Source organism: Lissotriton vulgaris, chromosome 6 (genome assembly GCF_964263255.1).
Source record: "Lissotriton vulgaris chromosome 6, aLisVul1.2, whole genome shotgun sequence".
Taxonomy (NCBI): Eukaryota; Metazoa; Chordata; class Amphibia; order Caudata; family Salamandridae; genus Lissotriton; species Lissotriton vulgaris.
Window position 1 is genome coordinate 1,221,673,892 of NC_141694.1, and position 14,398 is coordinate 1,221,688,289.

Below are 14,398 nucleotides of genomic sequence, written 5' to 3' on the forward strand. Positions count from 1 at the left end.
TAATCACAGGATTTTGAGCCCACCTCGAAACTAGAACCCGGTTCACCAGTTACAAGGCCAGAATGCCACATACACGCTTGTCTAATGTGTGACCAATATCGTCATAACTAACAATTTTCCTAACAATAAAACGTGAGAATGTAGAGAATATCGGTTCTGCTGTTTTTTTAGTTCATATAGCCGTAAAGAAAGTTATGAACTGCTCCCCACAGATGGACAGCGATGGAGGTGGGAGGGGTAGTGACATAACTCAGCAATCACCGTGCAGGCTGTGCCGAATTCAAACTGCACCTTTAAGCCTGTACCGTCAGTTTACAGTATTAAAAATATGCCACAATTTTTAAGTTTGTTTTTTTACGATGCGCAAATAACTTAGGGGTGAGAAGTTAACAAGAGATACCAACTAACAATAGACTCACAAGTTAAACCTTTTAACATTTCCCGTTCGATAGCGCCGCCAAACAAGAACTAGCATTGGCATAGCCAATAGGTCTTGCTTTTGGTACCTTATAAGTATTTAGTTATGCAGCACAATATCCTTGTTGCAACAACATCAACTGTGGCATGGCTAAACACTTAAAAGGTCCCAAAGGCGAGACATATTGGCTATGCCAATGCTTGTTACTCTTGGACATGGTTTCGCCAATTACCCCACCAGACTGATGAAGTACAAGCCAGCATATGTTCGATCAGGGGAGGGACTGTAGACGGCATATCCTGTATCTCTTGCTGGCTCCCAATGAGTAAACAGCTTTGGGAGGAACCAGCAAGGATAGGCTGCTCCCCAAATTCCAATGCAAAGCCTGGTTCCCGGCTGGAGTGAGTTAGTTGTTCTTCTGCGTAGTAGATTTCCTCTGAGAGAGCACCTACTGCATTAGTTAAAAAAGGATAAAATAGAGGTGCTAGTTCTAGGACGCTCATGGGTAACATTAAATGCCTCTACTTTTCTTATCCCCGTAATGCATATATAAATAGGGCGGAGTCTCAAAAACATAATGTAAGAGCCAGCTGAAGTTCAGAGTACGAGACACCCCAGAAAACCGCAAATCAAGTATAAAAAGTCACAATTGTGTATGATCACAACAAAACAATTCTCAATCTCAGCACCAGCTATTCAAATGCCACAGAGCAAAAGAGTCACATTACCTTGGATAAAGAACCAAAGGGGGTGGCTTTGCCCCGCCTCTTCCTGGCACAGAATGGGCCTGGGCACGTCCCCTGCTGCAGGAGATTAACATTGCTTTTGAGAGCAAAAGTGTGGAAGGTGGCACCTCCTGGCATGATACTCACTGTGGCTTGTAGTCCCCTCAGGGAACTCCTGAAGCCTCAGTAACGTCCCACACTGCGGGAGATCAACTGCGCTTTTTATCGCAAAAGTGCATTAAGGTGGCGCCACTGGCGCAATGCTCATTGGGGCTTGCAGTTCACTCCAGCAACCCCTGCCGCCTTGTATTCAAATGCATAAAGGGTTATGTGCCTGCCAAAGTTACAAAATGGAAACGTTTGTGGCAATGGGCGATTCGGTCTCATATGTTCATTAACCACATACAGACTATATAAACTATTCAAATACGCTCATGTATGCATCTATTTGTCCACTTCTTTAAATTGATGGTTAATGGGTAATTCAATGGGAGAGTTTTTCTTTTTATTAGGAAAGCACTACCCGTACAACTACTAGGCTAGATGTATACACAGTCTTCTCATCAAAAGGCCATATTTACCACAGCATTTCTCAATCACAACAGGCCACAAGAAGGCTCAATTACACAACCGCTAGCACAAACGCTCTCGCTTCAAAGTAGATTTCCTGTAAGAGGACCCTAGTCATGGAACTCGCAATGAAAAAGGGGAGAGAAAAGCGGAAGGAGACAAAAAGAGGAGAGAAAAAAGGACGAGGCAAGATGGAGGGGTAAGAAAAGAGGAAAGAAGAGAAGAGCGCTAGTAAAACGAAGAGGTAGAGAATTGGGGAAAGAGCAAACAGTGCAAAGAAGCAACCGGAAAAAGGGATGAAAGAGGAGCGGATGTCTCTGAAAAGTGTCAGTGGACGAGTAAGGGGAACACCTAAAAGAATTTCTATTCCCTGGATCTAAATACACAATTGAATACACCAATAAACAGTATGCAGCCAAATATTAAGAAAACAGCTGTATTATTTATTCAATGAAGAATTTTTTTTTTACAATTCCTATTAAAAGCACAATAAAATAAACATTCGATAAAGGATCAATTAAAAGAATTAAACACAAAATGCAATAAACTTAAACTATTACAAAATCAATTATGACCCACATAATCAAAAAAACACTGACAGAAACATGTAAGACTTGAGAAATTGTTCAATACAGTTGGTACATCCAATTGGCAATAATGACACTTTGTTTTATACAATGATTAAATCTGTGTTCCAACAAAAGTGCCAGGATCATGGATTGTACAGGAAAAGTGCGTCGACGCGTTTCGATGGATACGTTAAATTACACCATCTTTTTCAAGACTTAATCTTATATTCTGTCATGTAAACAGGGTCAAGATAAAGAGTTTCACCCCTTGCTATCACTAGCTTTTAGTTGAAAGTGGGCAATGGTCTAAGTCTGTTCGATCAGTGGTTGTTTGCTTGAAACTGCGATTTCTTTCTGCGCCACCAAGCAATAACGCTTTGTATGCTATATGAATAAAAGGTATTGTACTGGTATCTATGAAAAACGATGTCCTTAATAGGCGGACTTCTTTGGCATAATTCGTAGGAGCGGAGTCCTCTATTATGTGACTTCAGATAGCGGGTCTGTATTTGTTGCAGATCTGTGACAGTAATCTTGACACAAAGAAGTCTTTGTAAATTGGGCTTCTGTATAAGGGATCACGATGGATCACGCGTTCAACGCGGAACCCCTGAGTCATCCAACTATCTTAGTTGGCTAATATTTAAAAGTAAGCGCCATTTGTTTCTGGGGATGGAGGTCTGAAACAACATTATACATTTAACAGAGCTGTATGACTTCCGTTTGCAGGTGTCAAAAAAAACAGACCGGTACCAGCAGAGTTGGAGCAGAGTCAATGACTGCATTTGTTTATGTAAGTGAAAAGCAGCGCGGCCGCAAAAGTGAAAACGACTGCGCTTGGTTATAATTAGTAACCTGATCAACGACCAGCTGCCAGCCTGTGCATGCCGCTGCTCGCTCCTGAGACCCAGAGGCCATGGGCGTGAACCTTTGGCCAAAGGCGGGTGCATGTCCCGCCTTTCTTCTAATTACGTGCTTTCATTGTTGAAAGTCACACGCAAAGGCCAATAAAATGTGAGGAAAATGTAAAGGCACACGCACAAGTTGACTGAGAAGACTGTAGTGATTCCAAGAGGCCCCCCCTAGTGCAGCGCATGCGCGCTGTGCTAGGCTCGACCAAAAAAGACAAACGTGGAAATGGCAGCCATTCTGACAAATCGTATTTCAAAAAGCTCAGGCACATTCAGTCTAGCCATTCATGAGGGATTACAAAATCTCAACTCATTTTTCAATCACAAACGCAAATTGCACCGTTCCCCCGATTCACTCTTACAACATTCACCAAACCGTACACACCTACCACGTGGTGGTCAGACACTCTTTGCTGGATTCACATTATTTACTGGTATGTCTTTTGCCCATTTAAATGTAAAAAAGAAAAAATAAGAACAAAACGGGAACTTGAATTTCAGTCACACTCCCAAATTAAAATCTGTTGTCTCAATTGCAAGTCGCAGTAGTGGGAACGTGGACATACCAGGGGAAGAGACCAAGATGCAAACTGTGGTGAAACTCCATCTCAGACAGGGCATTCTCATTTTGCAGGTCATTTCAGGACTTGGAATATCATGCTCATTAACACTTGCAAAAGTAAATTACTTTCAGGTACGAAAGGAAAGAGTACACCCTGAGTTGAATGATGATGTAGGGTTAAAGGGATTCTACAAGGGGAAAGGTTTTACAGATTAAAGGAAAATAAATGAAAAATCTGCTTTTGAACACTTCTGCATATAGCATTCTCCCATGGATTGTCTGCCAGGTGGCAAATCTATTGAAGAACACATGGGGGGGGGGGTTGTGCATGGTTGATGGATTTGCTTAAATAGGTAAGCCTACTCTGGAATACAGTAAGGGCGTGTACCTGAGCGGAGGCTCCTCTTCTGAGCTCTGTACTTCTGGCTAGGCAATATGGGGTTTAATCCTTAACGCTACTTGCTTCACTAGAATCAGGCGCATGCAAGCCTTATCAACGTGTGGACCAGGCACACCTGCTGCGACCAATGTAGTACTTGGACAATTTTTGTAGGCATCTTTGGTCGTTGTTCTTGAGTGATTGGTGCATGGAAAACACTGCAATGTGTACAGAATTCTGAACACTAGTAAAAATTTATGTTTTAGGACCCGTTCAATGTGTGTCCCTTTCTTTCAGTTGAGAGACAGGTGTGTTACATAGATTGTGAAGGCACTTAGTAGGCCACGATTTCATAAACCATCTTGGCAAAGACCACTGCTATGAACAACTCCAGCTGATTGTCTGTTTGAAGAAGTGCTAGAATTGTGTGGTGTAGTGAGAGCTGGTTGACAAGAGGGAAAAATCCAATTTATGAAATGACAATTACCTCTAACTTAACCATTTAGATCTTGGTTTGACTTTACCTCCAGACCCGATGCCCATATGGCTCGAATGTTTTTTCCTTTTTACATTTTAAGTCCACAGTAGTACAGGAAGCTTAATGTAATCCAGTGCCAAGTGCGATTCAGACAATTGTTACGTTTTAATGATTTGATCCTAGACGTAAGAATGTGGGTGTCATTTGTGCATAACTGATGCTGTAGGGGACACACACACACACTCACGCGCGCGGACACACACACACGTATGTTCACTGCAAGTTTGTCTCTAGGCACCTGCTTTTACTGATCTTACAAGCTAACAAATTACAGAGATTCATTCTTTGAGCGTTCATCATGAACAGAAGTCTGTCCTATACCAATATTATTTTACAGTTCTTAGCTCCCACACAAATACATATTAATTCCCATGTTATCTACTTGCAATGCCTTACATTGCCATACAACATACCTTTCAAGACAGACCTATTGCAACTGTCGATGCTTGTTTCATTAGTTTGGTTATATAAAAGGATGAATGTTTTTGAAAGAGTAGCAGGGTTTGTTTTCTTCTTTGCAGCTTCTGCATAGGTTAGCTTGCAGAATATGTTGAATACAGCTGTTAAATGGTGGTTTTCCTCATTGACGAGAGTTGCAACTAAGCTCTTTTTGCACTGTTTATCAACCAGCAAGGCTTGCATCGGATTTATTGTGCCCTCTCCAAGGAATCACACGCCAGCATCTTTTCTACTACTTATATGGAAGAGCCTATCTTTGCACCATTTGTTTTCCGATTTGTAGCCTACTTTTGATCTACTGACTACGATTTTATATCGTTTAAAAAAATTACGTTAGAGGATCTCCAAGTAGTCCTCTGGGTTACTTGTATTTTAAGTATTCTTCGGATATTCTATGCTGTTCCAGTCGCTCAATCAATCAACTGTGACTCCTGTCAAACTCCTCCTATCAACTTGCTGAAATTAAGGGCCAGCGAAAAGGTCATGCCTGGGTCTGTATCCTTTTGGCTTATCTGTAAAACTGAGGCCAAGCAAGCATACGTTTCCTGTCACATGGAGTGAGAGTTTCCATTAGACAGCAACACGGCATTCTGAAGAGAGTAAATATTTCTTCTGGACAAAACCAGCGTCAGGCTTCGTAATCGAGAAAGAAAGGCAAGGTGAAGTGCAGCACACTGCTATAAACAGAGGCAATCAGGAACATTTAGAGAAGGGACAGAGTCCCCTCCCCTAACAATTTCCTGTCCACGAGGCCTTGAAATAGTTGTGTGCAGAAAGGGCGTCTTATTATTCACCCAACATGCCTCCCAGCCGGGGGCTGTCTCCCAGATTCTTCGTGCATCACTTCAGCGCCTCAGCCGCACCAATATTTAGCCCAACTTGATAACATCACACTTTGACCCCCCCAGGTGGTTATTGCAGAACCACTCTAGAGGTTCACGGATGGAATGGGGGCATTACCTCTTCGGTAAAAGGGGAGCGGAGGGGCAGACACAAGGAGGTCATTCATGCAAGCATCAATGTCTCTCCCCAAACACCCAAAAGTACGTCACTACTGAACTCGTCTCGCCCTCAGCCCTACACACAGAGCCTGAATCCCCTGCTTATAGGCAGCTGACAGGTTACTGTATTTAGAGATAATTTCCTTCACGTTCGCACATTGATAATAACTTATTGCATCTGTAAAAAACGCGCAACGCTTATTTAATTTAGAGTTGCAATCATATGTATTGCAAAACATAATTAAATCGCGCTGTCAGTTTTATGAGGCCTAATAGTTTTTTTGGCGCTGCAGTTACCTTAACTAATTGTTTTGCTTTAAGAAAAAATGTGTGTTATGTTGTGGACACTGTAGTCTACTTACAACTACTTTGTTAAAACATGCGGATTTGAACTTGACTGTAAGCATAGTTTGTGGTCTGATTATATGTTTAAACTGAGGTCATGGTTGACATGCTTTTTGACAACTAAAACCGTGTAGCGGGACTTGCTTTTCTCCCTGTCCGCATCATGTACAATGCAGCGCGCGCGTCACACCGTGAACATCTGTGAGAAGAGATGAGTCCGGTCTGAGCTCTTGCACCGTGGTTCTGCCAATCTCCCACCAGCCGTGCGTCGCGAGCCCGCCCACGTGACGCCTATTAAGTAAACGCGGAAGTACCCTCGGGCCAGGCCGTGGCGTGGAAGCGGTGGCCGTGGCGTGGAAGCGGTGGCAGCGGCGACCTTCCACACAGAGGAGGCCCGGGGGGCTCGTCTTCCAGACATGACGTCGAGAGCAGAGTGCATCTGCGCACCTCCTCTCGCTCTACAAGTCCGGCGAGGAAGGCGTCTCCGGTGGAAATTCCTGGGATGATTTCACGCTAGCCTATTACAGCGCTAACTACAGACACAGGCCGTCACAGTGACGTTCAAACCGGCTGTCTAAGGACACTGGTCTCTAGAACAAGACGCGTCTATTTTTCGGTAGATTTTTAAAATGAGAGCCCACAATCTCCCTGTAATGAGCTTAATTTTATTTTCGTAATAAAGGAGCATTCTGATGTCAGAATCATATCATCCTCGTCTGATTGACCTGGACTGTATGATTTTAGGTTTGGATTAGAACAGCCTGATTGAATTGGGCTCATTAGGGGAGGGAGCACTCTGGACAATCTACCAAAACCTCGCCCAATATTAGGCGCTTGTTTCACATAAGGGATAATAGCCCCATGGAGGGGGGCCTATTGACAGCTGTGGCCTTCATTGGTCTGGAGAAGCATTTGACACTTTGAGAGGGAGGTTTTTGTTTATAGCTATGGAAGAGAGGGGGGGAGTTGGGGGGGGGGGGTCACTCAGTAATACAATATTGGGCTGTATCAAGATCCCCTACACTAACCCGCAGCCAGAGTTAACAAGCATTTGCAATGCAATATGTCTCGCAATTGTGAGAATTTGATCTATTGGCATTGTAAATTACAATGCCTTTTATTTATGTGTTTAAAAAAAACCTGCAATAATAAAAGGCATTGTCATTTACAATACCAATAGGTCAAAGTTTCTAAAATGTGAGATCTATTTGGCTTTTTACAAAAAGGCACGTTGCATGCTGGAACTTGTAGTTGATACTCCTTCAGACGTCTCAGACTACAGAGTGGTGTTGGATACAAAGACCGGACTGGTCGAAGGTGACAGATCCTGGCTGCTACGTTAACCCACTGAGCTACCTTACTCAGATTGAACAATGACATGCAGGGTACAAACACATCTCTGTAGTAGCCCTATTAACCTACTGAGCTACCAGACTAGAAAAAAAACTATGACCTGATGGAAGCAAACAGATCTGTACAGCAGCCACTTCACCCACTGAGCTATTTCATTATGTTTTCCTACACATGACATTCCAAGCTGTTTCCTTCACAATTTCTCTTCCAGATACCTCTTCCACCCCACAGTCATGGCACACCCTTCGTCTGCAGCTAAGCAGCCCCCTCGCCCTCTTCATCATTCCTGGACAGCTCAACTCCTGTGGCCTCGACTTCCGGCCCCTTTAGTCATGCCTCGGCCTGGTGTGCAGCCCTCCCCTCGGCCCTGCCCGCCACTGATCAGCGCAGGGACCCTTGCATTAGATACTGGGGGCTGTGATTCGGTGTGCTTCGAGACATCTCATTCCAGCATAAAGTTCACAAATACAGGAAAGATGAAAAGCTTTCCTGCCCTAGCGTTCCTCCCAGGAAGGGTGGGGGCGTTTTTTTGTTTTTTTGTAATTTCTTCTAGGCCCCACCTCACCCCACCGTGTCGGAAAGCTTTGCAAAAGACCCCCGCCTATAATAATGTTAATGTATTCATATAGCGTTTTAACCTACAGTCCTTTCGTTTCTATTCTAAGTGCTGCAGATAGCAGGTGTGTTACTGTTAACCAATTTAAGGGCTCTTGTTCTACCAATCTCGAAAGCCTGAGCTGGGAAAAATGGGATTCGACACGCAGATCACCAGATGTTAGCAGTGAGCATTTCACTTACCAATCCATCAAGAGACACTATCTTCTCTGAGTGGCCTGTTTGTAAATTCCAGTTGTCTATTCTACCTCTTTTATGTAACTCATTGGCATTCCCCGGCCTTAGCACTCTCATTATGTGGCTAGAAGTCCTGTCCTTCCTTTAAGGAGCTCTGCTTCTTCCACTGGACAATCCCTGGCACTGGATCGAACTGGACCGGCCCCATTTCTGGGCACTCCCTGGGCCTGAAAGTCCTGCGAGAGCCTTCTTCTCGCGGAACACTCTCCCAGCCAGAGTGAGACATCTCTGCACGCAACTCAAGATCTGAAGAGCTGGACGGACCTTACTGCTCCCAAACACCTACCCCAGGACCCACAGGGCAGTAGTTATCTTTGGTGCAGCAGGTTCAGTGGCACCGGGGCCCATTGCAACCTGATAATTGCTGTACTGCCACCCCAACAGCAGTTAAAGGGAACATTTTCCTTGACTGCACCAGGGTCCATGGCCTTCCTTGCCACACTACTGAGTACACACGCGCACCTCCAAAGATGACCCTATTTCCCATCCATTGATCAGAAGGCTTACAAGCACAACTCTCTCCTGCAGACGCTTACGTCCCACCTCACGCGTAAGCTAGGCGACCAGTTGCAGCCGCAACTGGAGCACGTGTCCAGCCCCATGGCCGGCACCCAATGCTTCCCACATAGGTCACACTATAAAACAAAATGCACCTCCCTCCTAAACTCACCTCCTACCTGTCCAATGAGTAGAGCGCCTCGCAGACTCACTAGCAGTAAGAAGCCCAGTGTTTAAGGGGCTCTTCTTGTTTGACTGTTGAGGCGCTGATCCAATGACACGTTCCCTCACACAGCTGATATTTTTTTTATTTCATTGCAAAAATGACGCTCACTTTATTTCTTAACGTTGATGAATCTAAATAGTGGTTTTTTTTTGCAATAAATAAAGGTCACTTCTTGTTTTTCCTTTCTTTGGAATCTTTAATTTTTGATGCGAAAGTGAGGCACGGTGTGAGAGGGGCAGAAGGGCAAGCGGGTCTGCTTCTCTGGACACCCCATCTGTCACTGGCTCCAGAGAGGCTCCCCCCCACACACAACCTCCGGCTCCCGGCTGCGCCAGCGACGGCTGGAAACGTGTTCCACCTATTCGTGCAAGGGCAGCGGGCGCCGCACTGAAATCTAAAGCATGGCGCCCGCGCAGAGAAAGTAATGGAAGCGGCCACCATGCAAATGATTTTTGAAAAAAATGAGCCTCGGCTCACTATCAGGTTTATCTGGGTAAATCACTTAACCTCCCTTTAATTTCCCTGTGCCTACCAATTAATTAATGTGCCCTACGAGTCATGTTTACGCTATCTAAAACTACAAAGCCCGGGAGGCCTCCTAGCAAAACACAGTGGTGCATGTAAACGCTGCATCAAAGGGCTGGCCAGTCACCGCACACCGGAAGAAATTAATTAATCACTACACCGGTGGAGGGAGGAATAATATAATGTGCTGGGGCCGTGCACAGGTCAGTCAGTGCAAAGGGCTGTGACCAACACGGACTTCACCCAGCCGCGCTCACAACACTGAATAAAGACACGAAAACTATGACGCATGAGAATTTCCCCACAACAAAGAAGACCGGAGCATAGGAGGCCGCGTCGGAGGTCTGGCTGGTCACCGCAAGAAATTAAATAATCAGAATACCAGTGGAGGCAGTGATAATATTAAAGTAATACACGTTGCGGTGATAAGCAGGTGCCGCACTGAAATCTAATGCATGGAGCACGTGCAGAGAAAGTAATGTGAAGCGGCCACCATGCAAATGATTTTTAAAAAAGCGGCATATAATGAAAGCCGAAGCAGAAGGGGCCTGATAGAGACAGAGAGGGAGGGAGCGAGCAGGAGTTGTGCTAACCCGCCGTACGCGTGCACATCTGCTGTCCCTCGAGCCGTAAGCGGTACTCGTGTATATGTCCTGTTCCAGAGACAGGGAGGGAGCGAGCGAGCTGGAGTTGTGCTAACGAGCCATACTTGTGCACATCTACTGTCCCTCGAGCCATACGCAGTACTCATGCACATCTTGTCCCCCTTCGGACTCAAAACACACAACAATACATCTCGCCAAGGCATGCAGCACATGCGCTGTGTCGTTAGGCGAGTCCTAAAAAGGGACAAGTCATACCCACTATATTGCCAGTGTAGGGGAGTACACGATGATGCTGTGAGTGACCCCCCCAAACAATCTGTATGGACTGACAATGGAGCCACTAACTGCCTTAAACCTGCATCCAAGATTCTCTCTCTCTCTCTCTCTCTCCCCCCCCCCCCCAAGGCAAATGGCTGTATGGTCAGGGACCCTCCATATTGTTAAAACACAAACGTAGTAAAGGATAAAAACATAACCAAATTACAAACAAGGAGAATCCACTCACTGAAAAAGGAGACTGGGTTTTTTTTTTAAACACAAAACATCATGTTCCCCTTTTCTGGCGAAAAAACATTTTTGGACACATCTATTATAATATAAAATATTTCTATGAATGCGTATGAACTATTAAGAGCGAATTTTGAAAAAGGCGATGTGCAATTCTGGGGGATTTTGAACACATTTTAAATGGTATAAATTAAGGATTTTTTTTCATTTATAGTGTATATAATTTTGCATTAGGAAATATGAAGCATAGACAAAATGTTTGCATATGTTTGTGGTTTTCAGCAAGGGAATCGCCAAACAGTAAGAAAGTCTAGGAGTTTTTTTTCGCAAAGGAGAACACTTAAGTTGTTCTGCACTGGAAACATATCCAAGCCACTGACAGTGACTCTTGATTAGGTAACATTCAGGAAAAAATATCCCCCTCCCATTGAAAGTAAGAATTGACCTTGCCAAAATATGTGATACTAACCCATTTCCCATATTTCTTAGCAAACACACATGCAGAAAATCCTACAGTGCATTTCCTAAGCCTTCAACTAAGCCTTAATGCACCTAAAGTGGGTAGGAAGGAGACGAAGACTGGCACTTTCGAAACTCGAGACAACATTTACATAGTGAGGACTAAGTGCCTGCACCTGGCTTTGAGCTACATGACTTGTCTTCACAACTTCACTGGACTGCGAGATAGTTTTTGGATCACGCATGATAGGAGCTCAACTGCCTGACCAGGCTGTGACAAGCACAGTTCTGCCAGAAACATTGTTTGGAGATAAAACCCCAGTATCCCAACACAATTCCCTAATAAACATAGCCAGGTGTTCTCCACAGTTCCAAAATACTTTAAAGACTGTAGATACTGCAAAGTGAAACGAGGCTGGTGTACTGAATGTAGGGCATTAGAAAGATTATCCAGCCTCACAGTCAATTATCTTAGAACCATCCGTTTCAATGAACCCAGTCACATATGCCCCATTTACACATAAACGTTTCAAGGACAAAGTACACTTGTGAGAGTAGCAGTTAAATACACTTGAGATGTGAGGACAGTTAACTTAGGTGCACCTTGTACTCTGCAAGCTTACAACATGTGAAAGTGAGTGTCACAATATTATAGTGCACTGTGCAGGAGAGGATAAGCGTTTCGTAAATCCCTCAAGATGATATGTAAGGAAAACTAAGTCCTGGACCTGACTCAATCAGAAAGGGCATTAATTCTGGGATGCCCGTTAAGTTTTCTTAGAATCCAATTTAAGCTAATTTCTTACACCAAACCTGCTTTATAACAGAGAAATTACTTAGGGTGGACCCTGGAATATCATATATATTGCCTAGGTATGGTGTTCATACTCGGCTCGTGCTTCATATGTTAATTAAATTACTACAAGCAAAAGTAGGTCTTCAAAATTTGCATCCAAGAATGCACTAAATGCAAGCCTATTACTGTTTAATATGATCTATATAGAAAATCTTTAAAAAGGTATGTACTTAATTTGAAAAACATCTTCATATTAACTAAATACACTCCTGTGTAATACATTTATTATGCTGCAAGAAAGCGGGTTGTGGGTTATTGGGACTCTGGAAATGTAAAAATGGCGACATATATGGACTAAGTAGTATACACGAGGAAATGCATTTCTTTTGATCAAATATGGCCTACGCCAAAATCTATTTTTTGAACCACAACTTTAGAACGTCCTTTCTAATGTACTGTCGCAAAAGCTAGTAATAAATTGCCATTCACAAACAAATCAGCAGCACTGAAATCCTAGAGGGGCAGCTCAAAATACATGCACGGGTAACAAATCAATAGGCTATTGGATGTGAAAAAAAGATAGATTGCTTGAAGCAGCGCTGGCTATATTTAGCCACAATGTGTGCTTTCAGCTATTTGAAGACTGAATATATTATGCTGCGCCTGCTCTTCGTGTCTGGTTATTTCGAGGCCTTTGTTTGAATGTATAGTCTTTGCATCCATTTTATCAAGATAATCGATGCCTTAATTTGGCAGGGCCTTAGTATAAATTCTTCTAGACCTATTTATCAGTTAAAGGAGGATGCAACCGTGATGGTTTAGATTTACAACCTTGTTCAAAGTATCTCTGCAGTGAGGAAAGGGAAACTTGGAGTATTTAGGAGTTGCAAAAAAGACACTCCTTATCAAGACAAACTCTACATTAATTTCAAAATGTAATACTTAATAACATTCTTTACAGCCAATCGGTCTAAAAGCACTACAAAAATAACTAATGACAGGGGGAAATCAGCTTACCACTCAACACGCCTGTTTACATATGGACGCAAGCATCCATCTTAGTGCTTTAAATACATTTAGGAATACTAATGAGAGAACAGTGATGAATAATGGTGTGCTTCCCACAAAAATCCAGCATAGTTTCCATGTCATCATTTCAAACTTCAAGTTATGGGCCATTGGCCACAGCAGCTTGAGCCATGGGTTGTAGAGAGCGAGTCATTCTACGAATATTTGGGAATCAGGTACCAAACCATCTTTTGATGTTACCCTTCAAGTTATGGACCATTGGCCACAGCAGCTTGAGCCATGGGTTGTAGAGAGCGAGTCATTCTATGAATATTTGGGACTCGGGTACCAAACCATCTTTTGATGTTACCCTTCAAGTTATGGACCATTGGCCACAGCAGCTTGAGCCATGGGTTGTAGAGAGCGAGTCATTCTATGAATATTTGGGACTCGGGTACCAAACCATCTTTTGATGTTACCCTTCAAGCTATGGGCCATTGGCCACAGCAGCTTGAGCCATGGGTTGTAGAGAGCGAGTCATTCTATGAATATTTGGGACTCGGGTACCAAACCATCTTTTGATGTTACCCTTCAAGCTATGGGCCATTGGCCACAGCAGCTTGAGCCATGGGTTGTAGAGAGCGAGTCATTCTATGAATATTTGGGACTCTGGTACCAAACCATCTTTTGATGTTACCCTTCAAGTTATGAGCCATTGGCCACAGCAGCTTGAGCCATGGGTTGTAGAGAGCGAGTCATTCTATGAATATTTGGGAATCGGGTACCAAACCATCTTTTGATGTTACCCTTCAAGTTATGGGCCATTGGCCACAGCAGCTTGAGCCATGGGTTGTAGAGAGCGAGTCATTCTACGAATATTTGGGAATCGGGTACCAAACCATCTTTTGATGTTACCCTTCAAGCTATGGGCCATTGGCCACAGCAGCTTGAGCCATGGGTTGTAGAGAGCGAGTCATTCTACGAATATTTGGGAATCAGGTACCAAACCATCTTTTGATGTTACCCTTCAAGTTATGGGCCATTGGCCACAGCAGCTTGAGCCATGGGTTGTAGAGAGCGAGTCATTCTACG

At 43.8% G+C, this 14,398-nt stretch overlaps 1 protein-coding gene across 2 annotated transcripts in view; it reads right to left on the bottom strand.

Annotated features, from left to right (window-relative positions):
• Positions 1 to 14,398, bottom strand: part of LOC147708648 (cAMP and cAMP-inhibited cGMP 3',5'-cyclic phosphodiesterase 10A) — a 1,277,009-nt gene that overhangs the window by 1,081,809 nt on the left and 180,802 nt on the right. The window lies entirely within an intron of this gene.